The 25,268-nt window shown below is 46.9% G+C and overlaps 1 protein-coding gene and 1 pseudogene across 4 annotated transcripts in view; one reads left to right on the forward strand and one right to left on the reverse strand.

The window, feature by feature from the left end:
- Window positions 1-15,934: 15,934 nt before the first annotated feature.
- Window positions 15,935-25,268, forward strand: part of DNMT3B (DNA methyltransferase 3 beta) — a 40,974-nt gene continuing 31,640 nt past the window's right edge. For all 4 annotated transcript variants that reach the window (XM_027624173.2, XM_027624174.2, XM_027624175.2 and 1 more), the window contains exon 1: window positions 15,935-16,039. The gene's annotated coding sequence lies outside the window, so the exon portion shown is untranslated. The remainder of the gene's footprint in view (window positions 16,040-25,268) is intronic.
- Window positions 23,602-24,110, reverse strand: LOC113938664 (annotated as a pseudogene).

The following is a 25,268-nucleotide window of genomic DNA, read 5'->3' on the forward strand; positions in this document are numbered from 1 at the left end:
TAGAGAACCCCCGCCCCCAGCAGCTCCCATTTCAGCCTTAATGAGGGACCTTGCTCCCTTCATTCACTTTAAAATGTCCCTGTGGAGGGCAAAAGAGGGCCCCCTCCCCCTCCCCTGCAAGTGAAAGGAGCTCATTAAGAAGTCTTTTCTCAGGCACAAGGATTCCCGCTGGGAATTTCACCAAGGGGCCAAGTTCTTCCCCAGAGAAAGGTTGACTCTTCATGCTCTGAAATGCCAAAAAGCATTTTAAAAAAATTAAATTTTTAATTTTGAGATAATTGTAGATTCATGTACAGTAGTAAGAAATAATACAGAGAGATCCCTCGATATACAGATCTTATCTTGCAAAGTGAGATACTGACATTGATGAGATACTGAGATTGATGTGAGATGCAGAACGTTTCTATCACCCCTGAGGATCTGATGTGTTGCCCAAGGGCATTATAACAGAAGGGATAGATTCCAGATCCCTCCTCCTACCAAACACTGGGGGGGATATACTATGGACATTTTCGTGTTTCCATTTATTATTATCCTCATCATACCTTCAATACTAGCTCCTTTATCATAAAAGCACATAGACAAATGCAAAATTACAGTTGACCTACACTTTTCAAAAACACCTGTGTTATAAAAGTCATCAACAAAGGAAGGCTGGGGAATTGCTCCAGATTAAAAGAAACTAAAATAGACAAGATAACTAATGTAATGTGTGGTCTTGGATGGAGGTAAACAATTACCATAAAATATATTATTGGCACAACAACATGAATATGCTTAACACTACTGAACTGTATACTTGGAAAATGGTTGAGACGGTAAATATTATGTGGGTCTTATTTTTTTTAACCACAATTTTTAAAAAAGGACATTATTGGAACCATTTTTTTAAAGACTTTAGAGAGAGAAGATTCCCATGACAAGCAGGGAGTCCCCGCATAGGGCTTGATCCCAGGAACTCGGGATCATGGCCTGAGCCAAAGGCAGACGCTCAACCGCCTGAGCCACCCAGGTGCCCCATTATTGGGACAATTGATGAAATCTGAACATGACTGTAAACTAGATAATGATATTCACTTTCCTGAATTTGATCATTGTACTTTGCTAATGTAGGAGAATGTCTTTGTTCTTCAGAATTACATGCTGAAAGTATTTAAGGTAAAGGGGGATAAAATGGTTGAAGAAATAAAAATTGAAGAGGAGATAAATAGCACAAACATGGCAAAGGTTAACAATTATTGACTCTGGGTAGAGTATAATGGGTATTCTTGCAACTCTTTCATAAATTTGAGTTCACTTACAGAATATATTTTGAAGGGGTCGAAAGAAGTTAAATGATCTTTGTTCCCATCCTGTCACAAGGGAAATAAATTTCTATTTTAATATATATTTCAGTACTAACTGTAGAAGTGCTGGGCATTTACATGCATTTTCTTCCTTAATCCTCTCAGTAAGCCCCCCAGGAGGTCTTAACTCTTATCCTTGTTTTTTTGTGGGAGGGGGGATGGGGCTGATAGAGGAAAGGTGCTATTCAAGGTCCCACAGACTGAGTGAGATTGGAACTTCTCAAATGTGCTCTCAGGATCATTTTGGAATGGCCTACACTTCTTTTCTCTGTTATTTTTGCTTCGAACCATGGACACACACACACACACACACACACACACACACACACACACACACTTACACTATTTAGCATCTTGCCTTTTCACATACACAGATAGCCCTGTATACAGGTATCTTAAGAATGGCGTTACTGGATCTTAGAATGGAATTGCTGGGTTGCCACCTTTCGTTTGGGTAGGAGTTGCCAAATTGCCCAAGATTTTAAGTCAACCCTGTGGATATATATTTGTCCATTCATGCAACATGTCTTTACTGAGCATCATGCTGGGTGCTGGGACAGAGCAGTGAACCAGACAAAAACTCCCCTGTTGGAAGACTGTTACTGGCTGAAGAAATGAGCCACTTAAAGTAGGAGGATTAAAAAAAAAAAAAAAAAAAGGTAAATCAGGACCAGGTAGGGTGCAAACTCACCAACGTATGGAGCAGTGGAGAGATTATTGATTGGTTTTCAAATTGGCTCTGAGCTTGCTAGAAGGCGTGGGGAGAGGAGTCAATTCCTCTTCCAGTTTTCTATCCTTGTATCTGCACATTAATGTAAACAGCCCTCTGATGTTGGACTCCTAGGACAATTTCAGTTCTCTTGACTTTTGCATGGGAGGTGGTGAAGAACTTGCTTACCCGTTCAAAAGTCTCCCTTAATCTCAAGATTTTTCTTTGACATAAATTCCAGAAGTGGAATTCCTAGGGTAAAAGTTATACCTTAAGATCCTTGGCCTAAGCTCCAATGGACTTTTAAACTGCCTCCCCTAGAAATTTGTTTTTTGAAGGGCCCTTTGGGCAGTTCCTAGTTTTGAGGGTGGGGGTGATAATGCCTCCAACCTTTGGGGAATCTCTCGCCCCTTATTTCAAATTCAAGGTAGGAATCTCTTTGCCTGAGAAAATGAGGCCTCGGATCTCTATTGTCTGTTTTGTTTTTCTCCTCAGGACAATTATAAAATGAATGCCTGGCCTAGCCCTGCTTTAGGACTGCAATGCAAATCGCTGCAGGGTGCTGAGAAGCGACCTGGGTGTAACCTGGGAGGGGCTGCCAGGGGAACTTTCTCTTCTGGACCACTTTTATTATCTGAAAGATGGGAAAGTCCCTTTGGTCCTCCGGGCAGCAGATAGTTATTGACCACCTTCTGTATGCCAGGCCCTGTGCTAGGTGCTGGGGCCACGTGGTGATCTAGAGAAATTACTGCTCTGCCCCCATGCAGCTCACAATTTAATGGGGGAGACACACTGGATTTGAAGAGTCGCTGAAGGACAGTATGTAGCTAGGAAGGGGGGGGTGGTGAGCAGGTTCGGTGGCGGGGGGGGGGGGGGAGCGTCTGGTGGGGGTAAGCCAGCTGTGGGTAGACCTGAAAGGTGAATGGAAGTTAAGCAGACTAAGTCGTCCATCTCTGACTGGCCCTGGACATGGGCATCAACATAACAATCAAGGGGAAGCCTGGGGGTCTTGGGCTCGTCACCCTACCTTCTCTCACTACTCCCTAGGTCAGCATGACTCAGTAATCACTTTCCAAAGGCCAGCCTGCCGGCAGGGCTATCTACAAGCTATGTATAAGGACTTCCTGAAGCTTGGTGGGAGAGGGCCTGCCCAGAGGAGATAAGGACAGGTCTGGACAGGTCTGTTTATCCCAAAACAAAAGAGGAGGCAGAGTCCAGATCCAGAGCAAATCCAGGAAGTAAAATCCTTCTTTTCCAGTCCCTCAACAACAGTTATTATTACTATATCAGATACTGTGTGAAGCACTTTCCATGGGGCTTTTGTATAACCTTAAGGAAACTTCTGAAGCAGGTACTAGAAGGGCCAGGGAACCTCATGGCAGGTCACTCAGGTGTCAGAAGCCGTGCCCTAAGCCACAGGGCTTCTCTACTGTCAGCCAGGCCACTTTCTGTAACATGTATTTCCTGTACCATTTAACTTTTCACAACAATACAATGAGGAAAAGATTGGGAGCTTTTTTTTTTTTTAAAGATTTTTATTTATTCATTTGCGGGAGAGACAGAGAGAGAAGAAGCAGGGGGAAAGGCAGAGGGAGAGGGAGAAGCAGACTCCCTGCTTAACAAGGAGCCCGATGCGGGACTCGATCCCAGGACCCTGGGATCATGACCTGAGCCGAAGGCAAACGCTTAACCATCTGAGCCACCCAGGCGCCCTTGGGAGCTTTTTTTAAGGGAAGAATCCAAGCCTTAGATAGAAGAGATCATCGCTAGAGCTAAGTCCCAAGCCCATGTTCCCTGACTCACCAACAAATATTTACTGAGCACCTATTAGGAGCTAGGCCCTAATGTAGGTGCACAGTGAACAAAATATAACTGCAGTCAAAACAGATAGATGATCTGTCCCTCGTGTAACTTACATTCTAGTCAGGTAGGCAGGTGGGAACAAGTAAGTAAATACATAGCACATTGGATGATGGTGAGGATGGGGAGTGCTGGGGGAGGAGGGTGGGGGCTTGCTCTTTAATAGGCAGGCGAGGGAACACATCTTTAATAAAGTGTTATCTGAGGAAAGACCTGAAGGAAGTGAAGAAATGAGCCATGGAAACGTCTGGGGGGGAGAATTCCAGGTAGAGGGGAAACTGCAGAGGCCCTGAGGTCAGAGTGTGCGTGGTGTGTTCAAGGAAAAGCAGAGGTCACTGGTGAGAACTGAAGACAGTAGAAGGTGGGATTGGGTCAAGGTCATAGGGGCCCTTGTGGGCCATTGGAAAGACTTTGGCTTTTGCCCTGAGTGAGATGGAGAATCATGGGAGATCTTTGAACAAAGACCAGTCTGCTCTGGAAGAGGAGACAGGAGTGGGCAAGGTTGGAAGCAGGGAGCCCAGTAAGTGGGGTTGACGCAAGATTCTAGTGGAGTAAGGATGGTAGCTTGTACAAGGCACTGGCAACAGAAGGGTGGTGAGGGTCAGATTTGGGATCAGAGTTGAAGGAAAAACTTTCAGATGTGCTGACAGATCCTGCGCCGAGAGAAGGGAGTGAAAAATGACACCAAAGTTTTTGGCCCCATTCCACACTGTACCATCTTCCCCGTTTGACAGTGTGGGAAGCCAGTGCCCAGACTGGGGAAAATATTTGTACAGGGTCATTCAGTGGGTTGATGGAAGAATGAGATCAGGCTGCTGACGTTCCCTTTACCATACTACCTCCCTGAGCAGTCAAACCTAAGCTTCCAAAAATATAGGAAGGTCCGCCGGTACTTTATGGTTTGTCTGAAAGTGAGAGAAAGATAGATAATAAGCCAGGGTTTCAAGGGAAGAAACGTTTATTGAGCACTTACTGTGGGGATAAATGTGGTCCCTGCACTCAGGTAGCTCAGAGCCTAAATACATGTGTCCCAGGGAATGAGAAGTTAATTGCTTATTGGAACTCAAAGGAGGAATAGAACTTATCTGGTCAGAAAGAGATACATTCCTTTAGGCACTGGAAAGGAGGTGAGATTTTTGTTTTCCTCCCATTAAATTAAAAGAAGGCAGAAAAAATGTGTATGTGGGGAGTGGGCCCCCCATCCCCCCCATTAAAAAATATAAAGATCTAGAACAGGCAGTCAGTGGTGGAAAAAATTATAACACTAATTATCTTTGTAGTAGTTGGGACAGAGATTGCCTGGAAGGGACAATAGAACTTTCCAGGGTGATGATGATGTTCTATATCTTTTTTTTTTTTAAGATTTTATTTATTTATTTGACAGAGAGAGACATAGCGAGAGAGGGAACACAAGCAGGGGGAGCGGGAGAGGGAGAAGCAGGCTTCTGGCCAAGCAGGGACCCCGATGAGGGGCTCGATCCCAGGACCCTGGGATCATGACCTGAGCCTAAGGCAGACGCTTAACGACTGAGCCACCCAGGCGCCCCGATGTTCTATATCTTGATAGGGGTTTGGGTACACGAGGAGCACACACAGTGTGAGTATGTGTGTATGAATGTTCAGTAAATGTACACTTAAGATTTGTTTGTGTCTTTTATGTAAATTTTACCTTGAAGACAAAAAAAGTATAAACAAATATTAAACTCTAGTTAATGAAATGCATGTTGCAATGTTCAGAGGGAAGTGTACTGATGTCTGCAATTTCCTTTGAAATGCTTCAAAAGATAAGATGGATGGATGGATGGATGGATGGATGGATGGATGGACGGAGAGATGTATAAAATGTCAATGGCAAAATCTGGGTACGAGGTCTAAGGGGGTTCCCCATAAATTCTTTCAACTTGGCTGAATCTTAGAATATTTTCCATAATTAAATGTTGGAAAATTATACAAGTAATAAATAAATTGTTATATACTCATCTTGGACAATTGAATGGTAACTGTAAAAACCAGAAATGTATATACATATGAGGAGGAATGTAGAGGAATGTTCTTGGTAACCAGGATTGTAATGGGAAAAACCTATAAACCAATGAATGTCCACTAACAGGATCAACTGTGCAATAAATTGCAGCCCGTTCATACCGTGGGATTCTGTGAAGCAGTTACAAAGAATGGCAGAATCATACATGTTGACATGTACATTTTGTTCAAGTGGGTCGACCAAGCAAAGGACTAAATGTTACACACATGAACATAACGTGGCCTCAACCCTACCTCCAGGGCTTTGGGTTTGGCACTGAGAGTGACCTGTGTGGAGGTTTCAAGCAGAGGGTGGTATTGGAGTAGGGGGACTATGCCTCTATCATCTAAGATCCTTTAGGCATCTGCCTGGGTGTAGCAGACAAGAATTTGGGTGGGCACCCTAAAACTTGGGAGGTGGGCAAGAGGTTTCCTGGAGGCCCCAAGGATGGGACCAGAATGGGTGCTGGGGCCTAGACATTTAAGAGGTAAACACGGAAAAAAATAAAGAATAAAAAAAATAGAAGGTAAACACGGCCTAGTTGCTTGTTGCTGTCGCCATCACTACCACCATCCCGGGTGATGTTTCTTCAGGGAGATCTCTAGACTCAAGTTCGTGCCAGTGTGCATGAGGACAAACATGAGGGCATGCGTCATCCCTTTGGACACTCACCAGACCACATCTGGACAGGCAAGGCTGTTCTACCAGATAGCAAGTGGCTGAAGCAAGACTTATTCAAAGAACTTCCAAAAAGTAGAAACCTATCAAGTATGGATGAATACCTCATTGCAGGATCACCACAAAATATGGAGGAGGGGCACCTGGCTGGCTCACAGTCAGAAGAGCGTGTGACTCTTGATCTCAGGTTTAGAGATTACTTAAATAAATAAAAAACTTAAATATATATGGAGGGACATTCAAGAGTAAGGCATGCTGTCTGTTTAAGGCTCAGGATGAGGAAAGCAATCAATAGTTTAGACCTGGGACCCAAGTCAAAAGCCAAAGACAGATCAGACTATTTTGCAGTGGAGGCTCTTCTCACAAGGGCCACCGTGAGGGCAGGAGACAGTAGTGCTGTGTCCTTTTTTTTTTTTTTAAGTTTGTTTATGTAATCTCTACACCCAATGGAACTCAAAGTCAAAACTGGAGATCAAGAGTCCTGTGTTCTTCTGACTGAGCTACCCAGGCGCCCCTGGGCTGTGTTTTTTTTTTTAAGATTTTATTTATTTGTTTGACCCAGAGAGACACAGTGAGAGAGGGAACACAAGCAAGGGGAGTGGGAGAGGGAGAAGCAGGCTTCCTGAGGAGCAGGGAGCCCCATGGAGGGCTTGATCTCAGGACCCTGGGATCAGGACCTGAGCAGAAGGCAGACGCTTAACGACTGAGCCACCCAGGCATCCAGGACTGTGTTTTCTTAACCATGTCTTACACCTTTTAAAAATGATCTCCAGGGCGCCAGGGTGGCTCAGTTGGTTAAGCCTCTGACTCTTAATTTCAGCTCAGGTGATGATCTCAGGATCCTGAGATCTAGCCCTGTGTCCGGCTCCCTGCTCAGCAGGGAGTCTGCTTCTCCCTCTCCCCTGCCCCTCCCCGTGCCCATGCATGTACTCTCTCAAATAAATAAATAAATCTTTAAAAAAATTATCTCCTTAGGCAATTCAGGGAAAGCAAATTAGGAGTACTATTATCACTATGAATAATGATAATAAATAACTTGAGCATTCATTCACTTGATGTCTGGAGAAATTGGGATAAAATGTTATCTACAGACACAGAGACTATTCCAAATGAACGGAGGGCTTTTTTGCCTTCTACCAGCTACCATTGTGGGAGACACTATGCAAAATGCTTTATTTACATCTGATCACATTACTAACCTGTCTGCTGAAAAGCCTCCAATGACTTCATTTCTTAAGGTTTCATGATCTGGGGGCGCCTGGGTGGCTCAGTTGGTTAAGCGACTGCCTTTGGCTCAGGTCATGATCGTGGAGTCCTGGGATCGAGTCCCACATCGGGCTCCCTGCTCAGCAGGGTGTCTGCTTCTCCCTTGGACCCTCCCCCCTCTCATGCTCTCTCTCTCTATCTTATTCTCTCTCTCAAATAAATAAATAAAAATCTTTAAAAAAAAAAAAAAGGTTTCATGATCTGGCCCCTGCCTTCTTCACCAGATTCTTTCTCTCCCACTGCATGCTCCAGCCACACGGGCCTCCCCTCAGTTCCCTGTGTTCCAGGACCTTAGCAAGTGCTATTCCCACTGCCTAGAACACATTTCCCTCCACCCTGTAGCCTGCATTCCCTCAGAGCTCTTTCTCAGAGATTTCTCAGCCCCATTTCCTCTTACCCTGTCCTTGTCTTCTTAGCATTTAACACAATTGTAATCTCATAATTGTTCATGAGATCAATTTAATTAATTCGTGTCTGTTTCCCTACTCAGTTGTAAGCTCCAGGAAGGCAGCCCCAGGACTGAGTCCGTTTTTGTGGTCTGCTTCATCCCCAGTCCTTACCATAGCACCTGGCAGGTAGTTCCATAAATTAAATAAATATCCACACCCTCCTCCACCAAGGCAACCTCTTCAGTGACAGCAGCAAGGAAAGAACTGCTTCTGTAGGGGATGGAGAGAGGTGCAGGACAAAGAAAAGGGCAGCGCACTTCCTATCCTAACTTCCATGCCCACCCCAGGGCATTTCCCTATTTTGAAGGAGAGAAAGGAGGAGTAGATAGAAGGTGCCAGGAGCAAAGCCTCAGGATAGAGTTTCCCTGGCTCAGAGGGTAGGGGGCAGACTCATATCCCCAGGCAAAGGAAAGTCAGTGGGGCTGTGCAGCCAGCAAAGGGCTCTTAGGGAAAAGTAGGAGCCATCCCCGGGTTGATCAGTACCACCTCCTAGGAACCATGCTAAACCTTTTATAGGGTAGCAAGGTGGTTAAGACCACAGCTTAGAATTTAATCCCAGCTCTCAGCACACTTCCTGGCAGTATGACTTCGAATAATTACTCTGCCTCTGTGGGCCTCAGTTTCCCCCCGTGTAAAATGGAGATAACACTCCTTTCTACTTCATGAAGCTGCCCCAAGAATCAGTGCATAATACGTGTAAAACACTGAGCCAAGTGTCTGGCACATCTCTTGATGGCTGCTACTAACATACTTAATAATAACAAATAATACCTGGCCAGACTGTGTACTTGTCCAGGTAGGTATATTTAAAGAAGATCTTTCAATGGCCCATTTTTAGGTTTAAAAAAGGCATAAAAGAAAAAAAAGGGGGCATAAAAGAATTCTTTCTGTGGGTGGACTGGGGTAGAGAGATCTGAGTGTTTCTGTTGAAAACGAAAGGTGAGGAACCCACTTTGCACATGAACGTGGCCTCCGATGACACTGCAATTAAGACCAAGTACTTTACAATAGGGTTCTTTCACATACACGGGCTCTGCGGATCCCTGCAGTCACTCCCGGAAGTAGGCATTACTATTATTATTATTCCAATCAGACTGGGAGTTGACTGAGGCGCAAACTCCTTAGCATAGCACACACAGAATGGGGGTGGGGTGGGGGTCCGTGCAGAGTGGGGCTCGGACTGGGAGTCTAGTTGCAGCTCTACCACCAACCAGTTATGGCTTTCAGGCAAACTGCCTTACCTTGCACAGCCTCAGTTTCCTTGACTGTAAAATGGGGCTCATCATCACACTAGATGTTGGTTGCAGATTCAGAGGTGAACTGTGCTTGCCTTAAGTAGCAGGGAGCCGAAGGGACAGGGTTCTGTGATGCTGAGGGGGCAGCGGGAGTGTTCCTCTCCGCACCTGCTAAGGGCTGAGACAGCCAGGGAAGCAGGGGAGCATGAATTCATTATTAATAACAATGTATTTTTTAAAAAGTTTTTATTTAAGTAATCACTATGCCCAACGTGGGGCTCGAACTCAGGACCCCAAGATCAAAAGTCACGACCCTGAGATCAAGAGTCGCAGGTTCTTCCAACTGAGCCAGGCCAGGCACCCCAATAACAATGTATTTTTTTTTAATTTAACAAGCACCTTTATGGTTGTTATGGTTCAAAAAGCCCTATATGTATTAACTCATATGATTCTCACAACAATTCTACAAAGTAAGGATTCTTATTACCTCCATTTTATGGATGATGAAATTGAGACAGAGAGATGAAGTCACCTGCTCATAAAAATACCTACTGCATCTGAGGTACCTATTATGCAACAAGCACAGTGCTTAGCACTTTGCATGTTATTAAAGCCTGTAGCTGCTGTGAGAGCTGAAAAAATGGTGGTAGAATTCAACACAAATATAATATTTAACCATGACATGCGTGTAAGTCCATCAACGTGTTGATTAGCACAAAGGCATGAAGGATATATATATTTATGTGTGCTTTTTTAAAAAAAATTAATTTAGGGCACCTGGGTGGCTCAGATGGTTAAGTGTCTGCCTTCGGCTCCGGTCATGATCCCAGGTTCCTGGGATCGAGTCCCGCATCGGGCTCTCTGCTCAGCGGGAAGCCTGCTTCTCCCTCTGCTTCTCTCTGTCTCTCTCTGTCTCTCATGAATAAATAAATAAAATCTTAAAAAAAATTAAAAAATAAAAAAATTAATTTAAGTCATCTCTACACCCTACATGGAGCTTGAACTCATGACCCCGAAATCAAGAGTCGCATGCTCTTCTGACTCAGCCAGGCTGGTACCCCATATGTGTGGGGTTTTTGTTTAAAAAATTTTTTTTCAAGGTTTTATTTTTAAGTAATCTCTACATCCAATATGGGACTCGAATTTACAACTCCGACATCAAGAGTCACATGCTCTACTGACTGAGCCAGACGGCCCTTGTTTTTTAAATATTTTTTAAAAGATTTTATTTATTTATTTGAGAGAGAGAATGAGATAGAGAGAGCATGAGGGGGGGGAGGGTCAGAGGGAGAAGCAGACTCCCTGCTGAGCAGGGAGCCTGATGTGGGACTCGATCCTGGGACTCAGGATCATGACCTGAGCCGAAGGCAGTCACTTAACCAACCGAGCCACCCAGGTGCCCCTGTTTTTTAAATATTTTAATTAATTAACTAATTAACGGAGCTCAACGCAGGGCTTGAACTCAGGACCCTGAGATGAAGACCTGAGCTAAAATCAAAAGTCGGACACTTAACCAACTGAGCCACCCAGTGCCCCTAAAATTTTATTTTAAGTAGGCTCCATATTCATGCCCAATGCGGGGCTCGAACTCACGACCCTGAAATTAAGAGGTGCGTGCTCTACCGACTGAGCCCCCCAGGCACCCCTCTGTGGTTTATTTTTTTAACGTTAATTTTCAGTGGGCATCTTTTTATTTGATATAATCCCTCATTTATAGAAGAGTTGTAGGACTAGTAGTAGGAACTCATGAATGAATGTCTTTTTAACCAGATTTTCCTTTTGTTTACATTTTCCTCCATTTGCTTTACATTCTCCCTCTCCCATACATATGCATATTATTGTTTCTGAACCATTTAAGGGCAAATTGGTGCCAGTGTGTCCCTTTACCTCTAAATACTTTATAGTGTTTATTTCCTAAGAGCAAGGACATTCCCTTATCTATGTTTTTTTTTTCAGATGATGAAACAAATGACCTTTAATCACAGAATTTTTGTTGTCTTCTTAATAAACATTGATTACCATCATGAAGAGTATAATGATTGTGATCTGTTATGATAATTTTGTATTTATTGTTTATTTTTAAATATTTTATTTTATCATTATTATTATAGCTTTTATTTTTAAATAATCTCTATACCCAAAGCGGGGCTCGAACTCACAACGTGGAGATCAGGAGTCCACGCTTCACTGACTGAGCCAGACAGGTGCCCCTGTTAAAATAAATAAAAGATTTTTTAAAATTTATTTGACAGAGAGACAGCAAGAGAGGGACTACAAGCAGGGGGAGTGGGAGAGGGAGAGGCAGGCTTCCCCGCTGAGCAGGGAGCCCGATGCGGGGCTCCATCCCAGGACCCTGGGATCATGACCTGAGCTGAAGGCAGAGGCTTAAGGACTGAGCCACCCAGGTGCCCCTATATGTTTTTTTTAAACATCAAAAAGCAAAATCTTGGGGAGTATGGGGGGAAAAAAGGCAAAATCTTTCATAAAAATTTTTCTTTGGGGGATGGAGCCTTGTCTGCCCAACTGGGTAATCCAGCACCAATGTTTTCATTTCATTTCATTTCATTTCGTTTCATTTCATTTCATTTCATTTCATTCATTGGTCCCAGTGACAATGACATATTCTCTCTCTTTGGCTGAGGAAACTGAGGCTCAAAGAGACCAGGTGATTTATCAGATTCACGCAACCTTGGAGGCAGAATTCAAACCACCATGTCTGATGAAAATCCCCTTTGGGGCGCCTGGGTGGCTCAGTTGATTAAGCAACTGCCTTCGGCTCAAGTCATGATCCTGGAGTCCCGGGATAGAGTCCCACATCGGGCTCCCTGCTCGGCAGGGAGTCTGCTTCTCCCTCTGACCCATTTCCCTCTCGTGCTCTGTATCTCTCATTCTCTCTCTCTCAAATAAATAAATAAAATCTTTAAAAAAAAAAAAAGAAAATCCCCTTTGTAGGACATGGGGTCGCCCCTCTGAGAATGAGTTCTGGAGGAGGGGGTGTGGTGTGGGAGATATATATGGCATGCCCTACCACCTAGACAGTGAAAGGAGCCCTGGACAGAGTCGGGGGACCTAGCCCAGGTCACAGTGTGAATCCATATTCATGTGGCCATGGCAGACCTGCTGAGCTCCCCTCCAAATCCACGTTATGTAAACCTTCTTCATTTAGGTAAATGCACTACCCTTCACCCAGATGCTTAGGCTAAAATTCTAGGGGCCATCCTTGATGCCATCCCTCCCTTTACCCCCTGGGGCCATCAGCACCACTTGGCCCAGTCTCCACAATCTATCCCAAATTCAGTCACTTTTCTCCACCTCCTCTGCTCCTACCATGATCCAGGCTATGAACCTCAGTTTTCCAGATCAGGTCTCCTCCCCCTCCTCCTCCCCACTTGGATCTGATTTAAACATCTGAGTCAGGTCACAGCTTAAATGGTGACATTCAAAATCCCTGCCATGGCTTATTGGTCCCACAAGACCTGGCCCCCTACTATTTCTCCCCTCCTCACTCCCTCTACTCTGGCTACACTGGTGTCCTGGCTGTCCCTACCACATGCCATCCACAAGCTGAATCCTGACCTCGGTCTTGCCCTGGCTGCATCAATCCTGTCTCCATTTTATCTTCTTCCCAGGTTGATCCACACCGGATAGTCTCTTATTTGCTTATTTATGTTCATTTTCTGACACTCCCTACCCAACAGGTAAGCTATGGGCTTTCCTATCTGAATTCCTAGCCAGCTGCCTGCTACATACCAGGTGCTCAGTCAAGGTCAGGCTGTCTGGCTGACTCACTTTGCACAAGTCCCTCTTTTCTCTGGGCCTCAGTCCCCTCATCTGAAAAGGTGCCCCTATTCTCCTTGCCCTGACTCCTCCTGGAGCGGCTCTGAGGCTCAAATGAGGTGGTGAATATAACGAATGAACTTCGCAAACTATAAAGTTCTGTGCCCTAGGGAGACATCGTGCCATTTTTCTTCCACCTGTTCTCCTGGCATTCACCCTCCTTTCCAAATGATAGGACTCAGAACACTTGCTTATTGAGACCCTCTCCTTTTTGCTTCCTGAAATTAGGTGGTCTGCTCTTCCCAGAAATGTCTGCCTTGTCCCCAGAAACCCAACCCTTTGGCATCTAAACTAGGCCTCCTAGGTGTTCTCAGTGGTACATCTTTTGCCACGTGGCAGGTCTTGGCTTACGGATCAGAAAATAGCCCCAGCAGTGCTCCCCACAAACCCACCAGCTTATATATTTCTTTCCCTTAAAGGCATACCTCAGATGGTGGGGACAAGCCACAGGCCCTCTGGGGGGATCCCCTTCTTCCTACATGGACTGGAACCCAATTTTGGATGTTTGTGCCAGTGGCCAAGAAGTTCCCCCTGCTCATTCACAGGAGGCTCCCCATCTCACTTTCACATTTCCTTAACCTCCATCCAGGTTCCTAGGTAGGACAAGATCCAATAGGTTTGGAAATGTTTGCAGCTGCCAGGGAATTTGCCATTTAGTTATTTGCAAATACCTGGTAGGAGATGAAGGGAGAAAGCTGTGCTTTTACTCAGAGAGCTGGAGCCCCGGAGGCAGGAAACCTGTGTTCTTTCATTCATTCATTCATTCAACAAACTTGTATTGAACTCCTGTGGGCACTGGAGGGCACTGGAAATACAGCTTGGAACTAGACAGACAGATGCAGTTTCTGCCCTCATGGAGTATGGTTTATAAATGTGTGTCTGTAACAAGAAAAAAACAAGAAAAATAAAGATGTAAATAAGGAAATATCCAAAACAATTTGAAATAGCTCTGCATAGGATGCTTGGGTGGCTCAGGTCATGATCTCTAGGGGTTCTGGGATGGAGCCCCATATCTGGCTCCCTGCTCAGCAGGGAGTCTCCTTCTCCCTCTTCCTCTGCCCCTCCCCCTGCCTCTCCCTCTGCCCCCTCATATGCTCACTCTCAAATAAATAAAATCCTAAAAAACACTCTCAAATAAATAAAATCCTAAAAAATTTTGAAATAGCTCTGCGAACTACAAAGGGAATGACATCAGATAGGAGGGAAGGAGTGGGGATGCTGTTCGGTGGGGTGGTCAGGAAAAGCATCTCTGGAAGATGACCTTTTGGGAGAGAACAGAAAGGTGAGAGACTGGCCATGCAGAGTCCTCTGGACAAGAAATGTCCAGCAACATGCTTGATATGTTTGAGGAACAGCCAAGAGGTGAGAAGGTTGAGTGCAGTGGGGCAGCAGGGAGGATAGGAGATGCCTGGAAAGGCAGGCAGGAGCCAGCTCCTATAGGGCCTCATAGGCCATCCTGTCATCATTCATTTTTCTTTCATTCCTTCATTCAACACATATTTATTAGGCATCTCCTGTGCGCTAAGATACACGGAGACCCTGCCCTCGCAGTCTAATGTGTGGAGAGACACACAATAAACAGATAAACAAATATATGAATATAAATACCAGGTACGATAAATATTAGGAAGTACTGTTTTCCAATAGTTCAACACCCTTTAAGGGCAGAGGCGCTTGAGACCTAAGAGTGGGGCTGCTTCTGCTTGTGAGGCCGGCTGGACCTGAGAACCCAGGCGGCAAAGAACCCGGCCGCCTTCCCTGTCTGCTCTCCTCTCCTCTCCTCTCCCTTCCCCTCAAGATGGCTGACAAAGGCCCAGCAGGGTGGGAGGAAGGACCGGTCCGAGGGTCCAGAGGGGGTGACTGACTGGCTGGGGCACGGCAGCGCCCAGGTGGCATTGCGGCTGGAGGTGGGGGTAGAGGGGAGACTCCGCTGCTGTGTGACTCCCGTGGGGGCACGTCCCTCTCTGGGCCGCGCATCCTGCTCAGGGTGGGGGGCGGGGAAAGGGGTCCCCCGGCTGAGTCCCAGTGTGTGTATGTGTGTGTGTGGGGGGGTGATGTCGGCTAGGGCCCCATCAAGGTCTGTTAGCCCGATGGGTGATTTAACAGGCGGAGGGGGGACAGGAGGCGGCGCCTGCGGAGGAGGGGCGGAGGGGAGGCTCCGAAGTGATTTCAAATTTCCCTCGTCCCCACCCCCCATTCCCCCCCCCCACCCCTCGCGCCCGGGGCCGGCTCTGAGTGGCTGCGGCGGGGGCGCCCCCGGGCGGGGGCGGGGCGAGCGCCAGGCCGGGGTTACAAGGGGCCTCGGCACCGCCCCCTCCCCACCCACTCTCGCCGCCCGGTCCGGCCTGAGCTGCCTCGGTGCAGCAGCCGCCCCCCAGCCCCGCGGCCGCAGCCCGCGTGGACGCTCCGAGCGCCCCCCGACGGACGCAACCGGCCCACTGGCAGGCTGGCGAGCGGGCGGCCGCCGCGCCAGGCCGGCAGCGCGGGGGTTAAGTGGCCCAAGTAAACGTAGTTCGGCGATCGGCGCCGGAGATTCGCGAGCCGAGCGCCCTGCGCGGCCGCCCGCCGGCCTCCCGCCAGCCTGTCCCGACCCGCGGCTCGCCCGCAGAGCGGCGCCCGAGCCAGGTTCTCGGCAGGTGAGCGCCCCGTGGCCCCGGGGAGGCTCGTCAGTCCGGGGGTCCGGGCCTGGTGGGGGAGGGGACAGCGGAGGGGTCCCGGGACTGCCAGGAGGGACCCTTTTACTGGGACGTCCGGGGTAGGCGGCTCCCATCCGGCTGCAGACCCGGCATGGTAGGGGACGAGGGGTGGACCACCTGTGGCAAGAAGGAAAAAGGGGGGGAGGACATGTGACTTGAAGGGATACGAGTGGAATACTCATGCTGTATTCCCAAGACCCCGAGGGAGAGAAGTTCGTCCCCAGGGAGGGAGACGAGTTGGCCTTCTTGGGGTCTAGAGTCGAGGGGAGGACGTGTCCCTCCGGAGAGGCGTGGAGGAAGAAGGTTCGGTCATTGGGAGGGGGTGTCCTTACCTGCCCTCGGCTTCAGAGCGAGCCTCCTTAGAAGCGGGGGAAGGAATTCAGCCAGGAAGGTGGGCGTCCGTCCCTCATGACTTGGACCTGTGGGTTTCAGGCGAAGGGACCGTTCCCTCCCCCCCCCCCCCGGGATAGAAGGTAACTGATGTGCGGGCGAGCAGGTGGGCCAGGGTGTGCGCCAGAGGGGCGGTCTTTCGGGGTCCTGCCTAGATGAGCGACCCCGGCGAGGCACCGCGGGGCTGCCGTGACGCCCTCGGGAGGGGCTGCCGTGTCCCTGTCCACACCTGGCGGGGAGGAGCCGGGTCGGGGTGGCGCCGCCCTGCCCCGGTCACACTGCCTTCCCTGGGGGCCCACTTTCCATTTTTCCCCTCTTCCGGGATGAAGCTGGTCCCACTTCCCACACACCACAAACTGAGGTCTCAAAAGCTGTAGCGCCACCTCCCAGAAGAACAGCATCCCTCCTCTTCTGATTGTTGGAGGGTAGGTGATGAGTCCCTCTTCACAGGAGAAAAAGTGGAAGCCAAGAGAGACTGTGGGGTGAACTTAGAAAGTTAGTAGCAGGGAGCCGTTCTTGGGCTCAGGCTTTCCTGCTGGATTCACTCACCTGTGGCAAAGAAGGGCAGCCGTCTGGGCCCAGCCCCAGGCCTGTGTTTCGACCTCCACCTTGCCTTTCCCCCTTATCATACCCCTGGCCTGAGAGACTGAGCCCTTGTGCTTCCTCGTCTCTCCCCGGACCCCCCAAAGTGAGAGGGTGCATGAAGTAAAGACAGTTAAGTACGGTATGAGTTTTGAACCGCCTCCTGATTTGTGGGTGCTGTGGGTTTGGACTGGTGGTAGTTTTGCGGGGGAGGGATATCCCTTCTGGGGCCCTCACGTGGAGGGCCCAGAGCTAGCCCTGCCCTCTCCAACACCTGCTGTGGCTTTTTGAGGCCACCCCTCACCCCGCAGTGGGTTCTAAGGTTGCCATGATTTTTCCAGGGTGGAAATGATGATAGGGCTGGTATACAGTAACCATTCAAAGAAAGTCTGCCACTGTTAGCATTCTTGTGAGGTAAGCTGGCTGCCCTCTTTAAGGACATGCGTAGGTCTTTGCATCTATTTAAATCTGTCCCACCAAGTCCGTTCCCCTCTGTGGTTATAGTTATTACATCTGTGAAATAGCAACAGTCTTACTAATTCCAGGTTGTGTAAGAATGAAATCAGTTTTATGCACGATTTAACCTCTAACCCTCCATATTCCTTAGGTGTCTGATGGGTGGAAATAGCCCCTACCACACTGGGTTTGGTAAGGGCTTGATGGGGTAGTGTTTGGTATAGCATGTGATGAATGATGACATCTGTATTAGTTAACCAATAGCCCCTATTTTTAGGGTAACCATTAATGAGAACAGGAGTTGAAGGGAGGGACCTCTGCTGGCCCCGCCTATCCTGCCTTCCTCCTAGGTACTCTATTCCTCTCAGCTATGAAAGCTTTTCCAAATCATTGTCTTCAATTTGGGAGTTGGCAGGAAGGAACGCCTTTGTTCCCTTTTGAAAGGAGCCAGGGTTTTCTTTTATGGGTTGGGGCCATTTTTACCACCACCACCCCCCCAAAATCTTGAGGCCTACCTTGGAGGCGTAATTGCAGAGCTAAGTGAGGTCCTTTACCTATCCCTGTTGGGGTGGAGAGGGCCCAGACAAAGGAGTTGGGGCTGGCTGCATCCTGCTCCTTAAAGCCATAGTCATAGCCACCCCCCTTCAAAGGCTAGAAGGGGAGGGAGCTGTAGGGGGTGAAAGGGAGGAGCAAGGGAGGTGGGGGGTGGGGGAGGCTGCTTCCCTTCCTTTCCTTCCTCCAGCCACGTGGGGCCTGCAACCAAATGGTGCCTGTCACCCCTCATTATTGCAGCCCTGGGGACCTGCCTCCAATGTGGGGTGTGGGCAAGTTCTCCCCTTTCAGGAAAACTTACCTTAGGATTCCTTTTGTCTGGGATGCCTGGGCAGCTCAGTCGGTTAAGCGTTTGCTTTCTGCTCAGGTCATGATCCCAGGGTCCGGGGATCAAGTCCCACATCAGGCTCCCTGCTCAGCGGGGAGCCTGCTTCTCCCTCTGCCTATTTCTCCCCCTGCTTGTGCTCTTTCTCTGATAAATGAATAAATAAAATCTTAAAAAAAAAAAAAAGGATTCCTTTTTTCTCAGACCAGCTCTCATGCCAGCTGTCCAGCCTTCAGGCTCAAGACACCTTTTCCAATTGCATCAGAAATTAACGCCTCCTGGGTCCTGGGTCCTATACCATGACAACTACCCGCCCCCCCCCCCCCCCCCCCCCCGCCCCATCATCCAGCCCTTGGTAGGTACAGGGCCTTAGCTCTGGCCAGAATCATTCTTGTGTTAGTGAGGTGTTTGTTTTTGTTTTTGTTTTTTTAGATTTTATTTATTTGCAGAGAGAGACAGAACAGAAACACAAGCAGGGGGAGTGGGAGAGGGAGAAGCAGGCTTCCTGCCAAACAGGGAGCCCAATGCAGGAATTGATCACAGGACCCTGGGACCATGACTTGAACTGAAGGCAGACGCTTAACAACTGAGCCACCCAGGTGCCCCGTGTTTTTTTTTTTTTTTTTTTTTTTTAAATTGTGAACTCGGGTTGATTTTTCAGTTTCTTGGTGGACCAGAGAAGTGCAGAATTCCTCATTTCATTAGCAGACCATCCTTTTCTTTGTAAAGTGATGGGCAGATTTGTCTCCCTTCTTGGTGGGGGCTGATCTTGTCCTCTTGTAGCTGATGGGACCAAGGTGCTATGCAGCCCACTTGCTTCCACACCTTGGTGGTTAGTGCTTTTCAGGACACTGCACATCTGCCGCCATCCCAGGGCAGTGCCTCCCTCCAGAAGAGAACAGCCCACTGCGGGTGCTCCTGTATCTGGCCGTGGCTAGAGGAAGTGGCCTGGTGAATGCAGAGCAAGCCTGCACATGGATCACATTTCTGGAGATCCTCGTTCCAATCTGTGAAGTGGGTAAAAGTCCACATCTACCCGGTGTAGTTATATCATCAGGACTAAATGGAATCCAGATCCTTTTATTTTAGTTGTTCATTCACAAAATAGAGGGGGGTCCCTAACCTAAGTACAGTTGACCCTTTTAACAATGCAGGGGTTAGGGACACTGCCTTCCTGCTCTCCCCGCACTTGAAAATCCAGTTTAACTTGACTCCCCCCAAGTTGAATTGCCTACTGTTGACCAGAAACACTACTGATAACAGTCTGTTAACACATATTTTTCATGTTACATGTATTCTGTAATTTATTCTAAGAGTAATACCTAACTTAATTTTTTTTGTATTTTTACTATGCAGTTCATATGAGTTTTTTCAAATTATTGGAAGTCTCCAAAATTTTCAGTATATATGCTGAAAAAAATCAACATATGACACATGTAGTTCAAACCCGTATTGTTCAGTGTCGGCTGTATTCTAAAAAACCTGTTATCCACCGGGTTATATTATCCGTCTGAGTCAACAAAGGGGTTTGGGCCTTAGAATCAAGTCGATTCATGTACATATTCACTCCATGTATAAGTCACTGGCTTCATCCTCAGTTGTTCCATCTGTACAATCGGCCAACAATGGTGGGCCAATTGCAGGGGATATTTAAGTCAGTTGAGTTGCTCTAGATTAAAAAATTCAGTAAATGTTGCATGTTATGGGGGCCCCTGGTTGGCTTAGTTGGAAGAACATGTGACTCTTGATCTCCTGTTGTGAGTTCAAGGTCTATGTTGGGTGTAGAGATGACTAAGAAAATAAAAAATACTGCATGTTATGTAGTAAACACTCAAATATTGGCAAGTGGCTATTATTTACTTCCTGAGGGAAATAATCCCAGTTAGCATTCCTGAGTTTTTTCCAGGGAATAAGCAAAGAATGAGGAGGGCCTGCTCTGTGTAGGGAATTGAAATATTTCAAAAAATGACATTCAAGAAATACTTGAGGCAAGTGAAAATCAAATTTACCATCCTCCGATGCTAAGAAGAAACTAGTCATCACCTGTAATTTCACAACCCCGAAAGTAATCAATGTTTTGCTTTCATTTTGGGGCCTCTCCATTTCAATGTAGACAGGACCAGGAGGCCTTTCTAAAAGAAGGGACCGGAACCCAAGGAGAGGACAGAGTGGCAAGGAAAGGTGGCTCAATTGGTGAAGTCTTTAGCACTATGGTCACCATTGGGGCTGCCTTCCCACGCAGCTGGAGGACAGTGTTCGAGAGCAGTGGGAAAAGATTCTCTGGAATCTGCCACCATTGGCTTCTGCTATTGTTTTTTTACCAGCTTGCCTGATCAAAGTTGCCTCTCACTTCTCCGGCAGAGATTTTCATTCATTAAAACCTTGCGATCTATGGGCCCTGCCTTACTGCAAACCCCTGCCTGCCCTCTGCCTTCTCTCTCTCTGCTTTAGTTTTGTGTCTCAGGATCAAACTCTAATTTTCCAGAAAGTTGTCTTTTTTAAATGTATTTATTTATTAAAAGATTTTATTTATTTTGACAGCGCACAGGTAAGCAGAGGCAGAGGCAGAGGGAGAGGGAGAAGCAGGCTCTCCATCAAGCAGGGAGCCCGACATAGGGCTCAGTCCCAAGACCCTGAGTTCACAGCCTGAGCCGAAGGCAGACGTTTAACTGACTGAGCCACCCAGGCGCCCCTATTTTTGACTTACTTTTTTTTTTAAGAAGGAATTTTTTTTTAAGATTTTATTTATTTATTTGACACACAGAGATAGCGAGCGAGCGAGCGAGAGAGGGAGAGAGCACAAGCAGGGGGACGGCAGGCAGAGGGAGAAGCAGGCTTCCTGCATGAGCAGGGAGCTCGATGTGGGGCTCGATCCCAGGACCCTGGGATCATGACCTGAGCTGAAGGCAGCGGTTTAACCAACTGAGCCACCCAGGCGCCCCTGACTTACTTATAAAAAGATTTTATTAGAGAGGGACAGAGGGAGCGCAAGTTGGGGCGGGAGGGGCATAGGGAGAGGGACAAGCAGACTCCTCTCTGACTGCAGATCCTGACTCCGGGGCTTGATTCAGGATCCCGAGATGACCCTAGCTGAAGTCAGACCCTTACTCGACTGAGCCACCCAGACACCCCAAAAACTGTCTTTTGTAGTCTTTGAAATTTGTGGGAGAGAGGTAGCCATTGAAAGACTAGCAGGAAATAAATGGATTTCAAAACTGACAGAATAGATGGGCGAGAGAGTTGTCTGCGGCTCAAGGTTCTTAACCAATACATTTCCATTTGAGGACAGGTTGATGCTGACCAGGTGTGAGAGGAGGTCCAGCGGGAGGAGGCCCGACATGGTTGAGGGCTGCTGAGGTTGAGAGAATATGATTCTTTTTCTTTCTTTTTTTTTTAAGATTTTATTTTTGAGAGGGAGAGTGTGTGTGCATGGGTGGGGAAGAGGGACAGAGGGAGAGAATCTTCAAGCAGACTCCCTGCTGAACGTGGTGCCCTAGGTGGGGCTAAGTTGCAGCACCCTGAGATCAGGACCTGAGCTGAAACAGTCAGCATCTGACTGCACCACGCAGGCACCTCTGTCCTCTCATTCTATAGCTCTTATTAGTCAGATGTTGAGCTCCTGGCAGGTGGAATTTTCTCTGACCATTCTTCTTTCTTCTGACCATTCTCTGCTCAGTGGGGAGCCTGCTCTCTCCCTCTGCCCTTACCCCCCACACATCCCCCCAACATATGCTCTCCCAAATAAATAAAATCTTTAAAACATTTTAGACAGAGCACACATGAACAAGGGGAGGGGCAGAGGGAGAGAGCAGATCCTCAAGCAGACTCCCCCTGGAGCATGAAAGCTGATGCAGGTCCCAATCCCAGGACCCTGAGATCATGACCTGAGCCAAAATCAAGAGTTGGATGCTCAACTGACTACAGGTGCCATGTTTTTGGTCGTTTCGGTTTTGAAGAGCTCTTGTCCCAGAAATTCCATTTGCAATGGTGTTCTCATCTTGTTTGTTTGGATACATCTTTTATCTCCCTGAAGATACTAATTCTGGTGTTTAGTTTTCCGTCCAGTGTTTCTGAGTATTTTTTTACTGTTTTCATTTTTAATATTTAAATTTTGAGCTTGATCTTCATGATTAAGAAGGACCCAAATTGAGAGTTAAACTGGAGCATTGCTTTGTGGGGGCAGTGATTTGCACTTACCTCTGGGTCACCCAAAATGTGAAGGATGTTCTCTGTTGTTGGGTCTGTCTTCTTCCCCAGAGCAGAGGGATTTTCCAGTGCCCTGCCCGAGAGGTGGAGGCCTGGCTGCAGGGAAGGGGTACTGGAGAGTTCTCAGGCTCAAGCAGGTATCCTATGTTTCAGTCTGGCTGGAGGAGTGGTGGCCTCTATGGCTTGACTAAGGCATTGTTCTCCCTGAGTCCTGTGGTCTGGAAGCCGGAGGAGACATTGCACTTACCTGGGCTGTGGTGAGAACTGGAGTGTTAACTAGGCTAGATGCCTGAACGGGCAGGTGCCGTGGCAGAGATTTTCTGGGTTATGTGGGAGGCAGTGTGCAACAGTTGGAGGATAGGATTTGGAACTGAGCAAATGTGCACAGAGGTATGGGCAAAATCTTGTCCTATTGAGCTTTTGGCAAAAGGGTCTGTATAGTGGAAGAAAGAGCAGTGTAGGTTTTGGGGTGAACCGACCTTGTTTCATCTCTCACCTAGCCTTTTCCCTATCATCCTCCTAAACCAGCTGGAAGCTCCATGAGGACAGGCTGTCTGGCCTTTGCCCGTGATTCTCAGTGCTGAACATGGCTCCTCCTGAAGCATAGCAGGAACTCTTTTTTTTTTTTGCATCTTGGTGATCACATTTATTGAAAGGGTTGGAAAAAAATTTAAATGCCCTTTAGCTTAAGAATTTTTCAGTTATCAGGAGCGCCTGGGTGGCTCAGTCGTTAAGCGTCTGCCTTTGGCTCAGGTCATCCACTTCCCCTGCTTGTGTTCCTGCTCTCGCTCTCTCTCTCTGTGAAATAAATAAAATCTTAAAAAAAAAGAATTTTTTAGTTATCCACAAATCAAATCATTTTAGGAGTGGAAGAATCCTTGGGTCATTTTAATATCAAAATTTACGCAGGTTTCTCTTTTGAGTGTCTTCTACATTTAAAGAGGCAATCATACAAAAGCTCCTATATTCCATACATGATAAATTCTTTGTTTCAGCCAACTCTTAATGGAGGGGCAACGAGTACAACACCATATCCCTGGACAAAAAGCATTGGAATATTCCGTTTTGTTGATTTATATATCTCTTTGTATGTTTCCTCATCAATTTCTATAATAGTCACAGTTTCTTCCACATCTCCCAATATCATATTTAAATATTTTATTTATTTATTTATTCATGAGAGAGAGAGAGAGAGAGAGAGAGAGAGAGAAAGAGGCAGAGGGAGAAGCAGGCTCCCAAGGAGCAGGGAGCCCGATGCGGGACTCGATCCCAGGACCCCAGGATCACGACAGGAGCCGAAGGCAGACGCTTAACCATCTGAGCCACCCAGGCGCCCTCCCGATATCATATTTAAATGCTGATCATAAGCATAAAATCTGCCTCGAAGCTCTCTGTCATTTCTCATTTTCACATAAATTCGCTCATCCAGGCTGAGCCTGATGAGATCCAGGGACTCTTCTACAGTGTTGCTAGTTGTTGCTGGTCCACGTCGTCTGCCATGTTTCAAACCCTGTGCCCTTTCCCCCATAGCAGGAACTCTTTTATCTGATGGCATAGGTTAAGAGTGGCCTTTCCCAGTGTCCAGATCTGTCCTAGGATGTTACGTGTTAAGCTGTAAGCAGAGTACAGAGTGATTGCTCAGTATTAAATATGATTGTCACCATTATCTATGGCCACACAGCTAAGCAAGGAGTAGAATGTGGATTGAAGTGCTGTTAAATTTGAGAAATTTGTCCCCACCTGGCTTGGACCCATAGAAGTGGTAGGATGCACAGATGTGTTGGGTTAAGACCCTGTAGAGGACCTGCTTGTGTCTACTACTTTGTCTACAGGCCTGCTTCCTTCATCATTGTGTTGAGATGGGCAGACCCAAACCCATACCAGGTACTTATAGCTAGTTTTTTAAAAAGTCGCTTATGTGAGATGATGGGTTTTTTTGAAAAGCTAATTTCAGTGCACAATTCCTTTATTTTATAAATCTCACATAGTTAAAATTTATTTCTTGTGATGAGAACTTTTAAGATCGGTCTACAACTTCCAAATGTATAATACTTTAGTCACCATGCTGTACATTATCTCCCCAGGACTTGACTTATAACTGGGTGTTTGTACCTTTTGACCATCTTCACCCATTTCTCCTACTTGCTATCCCCTGGTTTTTCTTTGTATTGTGAAAATTTTGTCTTTTCTTTTTAAGTAATCTCTACACCCAATGTGGGGCTCAAACTCAACGACCCTGAGATCAAGAGCCACATGTTCTTTTGCCCGAGCCAGCCAGGTGCACCCCTTTGTCTTTTAAAAAATAATATACCAGGACTTACTTTCTGATTATGGTAGAGGTGATCTGTAAGTCCTTTCCATGTTGAATCAACTAGAAATGTTGTCTAAATTTATTTGCATGCAGAGTTAGACTCCCTAGAAAAATCTGGGGCTAGAAAAGGGAAACAAATGAGAAAATATATAAACTAAGGGATGTTTGAGACATATAAGGAGAAAATTGATGAAACTTCTCAGTAAGGTTGGCAGGCTTGCCCTAGCATATATGACGCTTATTCTAAAGCTATGATTAAAAGGGGTGGCAAGGGTTAAATACCAAAAGGAAAAGTGAGCCCAGAAACATTCTACATATATAGGGGAACTTTTTAAAAGAAATGGAGT

This window comes from Zalophus californianus, chromosome 8 (assembly GCF_009762305.2).
Source record: "Zalophus californianus isolate mZalCal1 chromosome 8, mZalCal1.pri.v2, whole genome shotgun sequence".
In the NCBI taxonomy this organism is placed as follows: Eukaryota; Metazoa; Chordata; class Mammalia; order Carnivora; family Otariidae; genus Zalophus; species Zalophus californianus.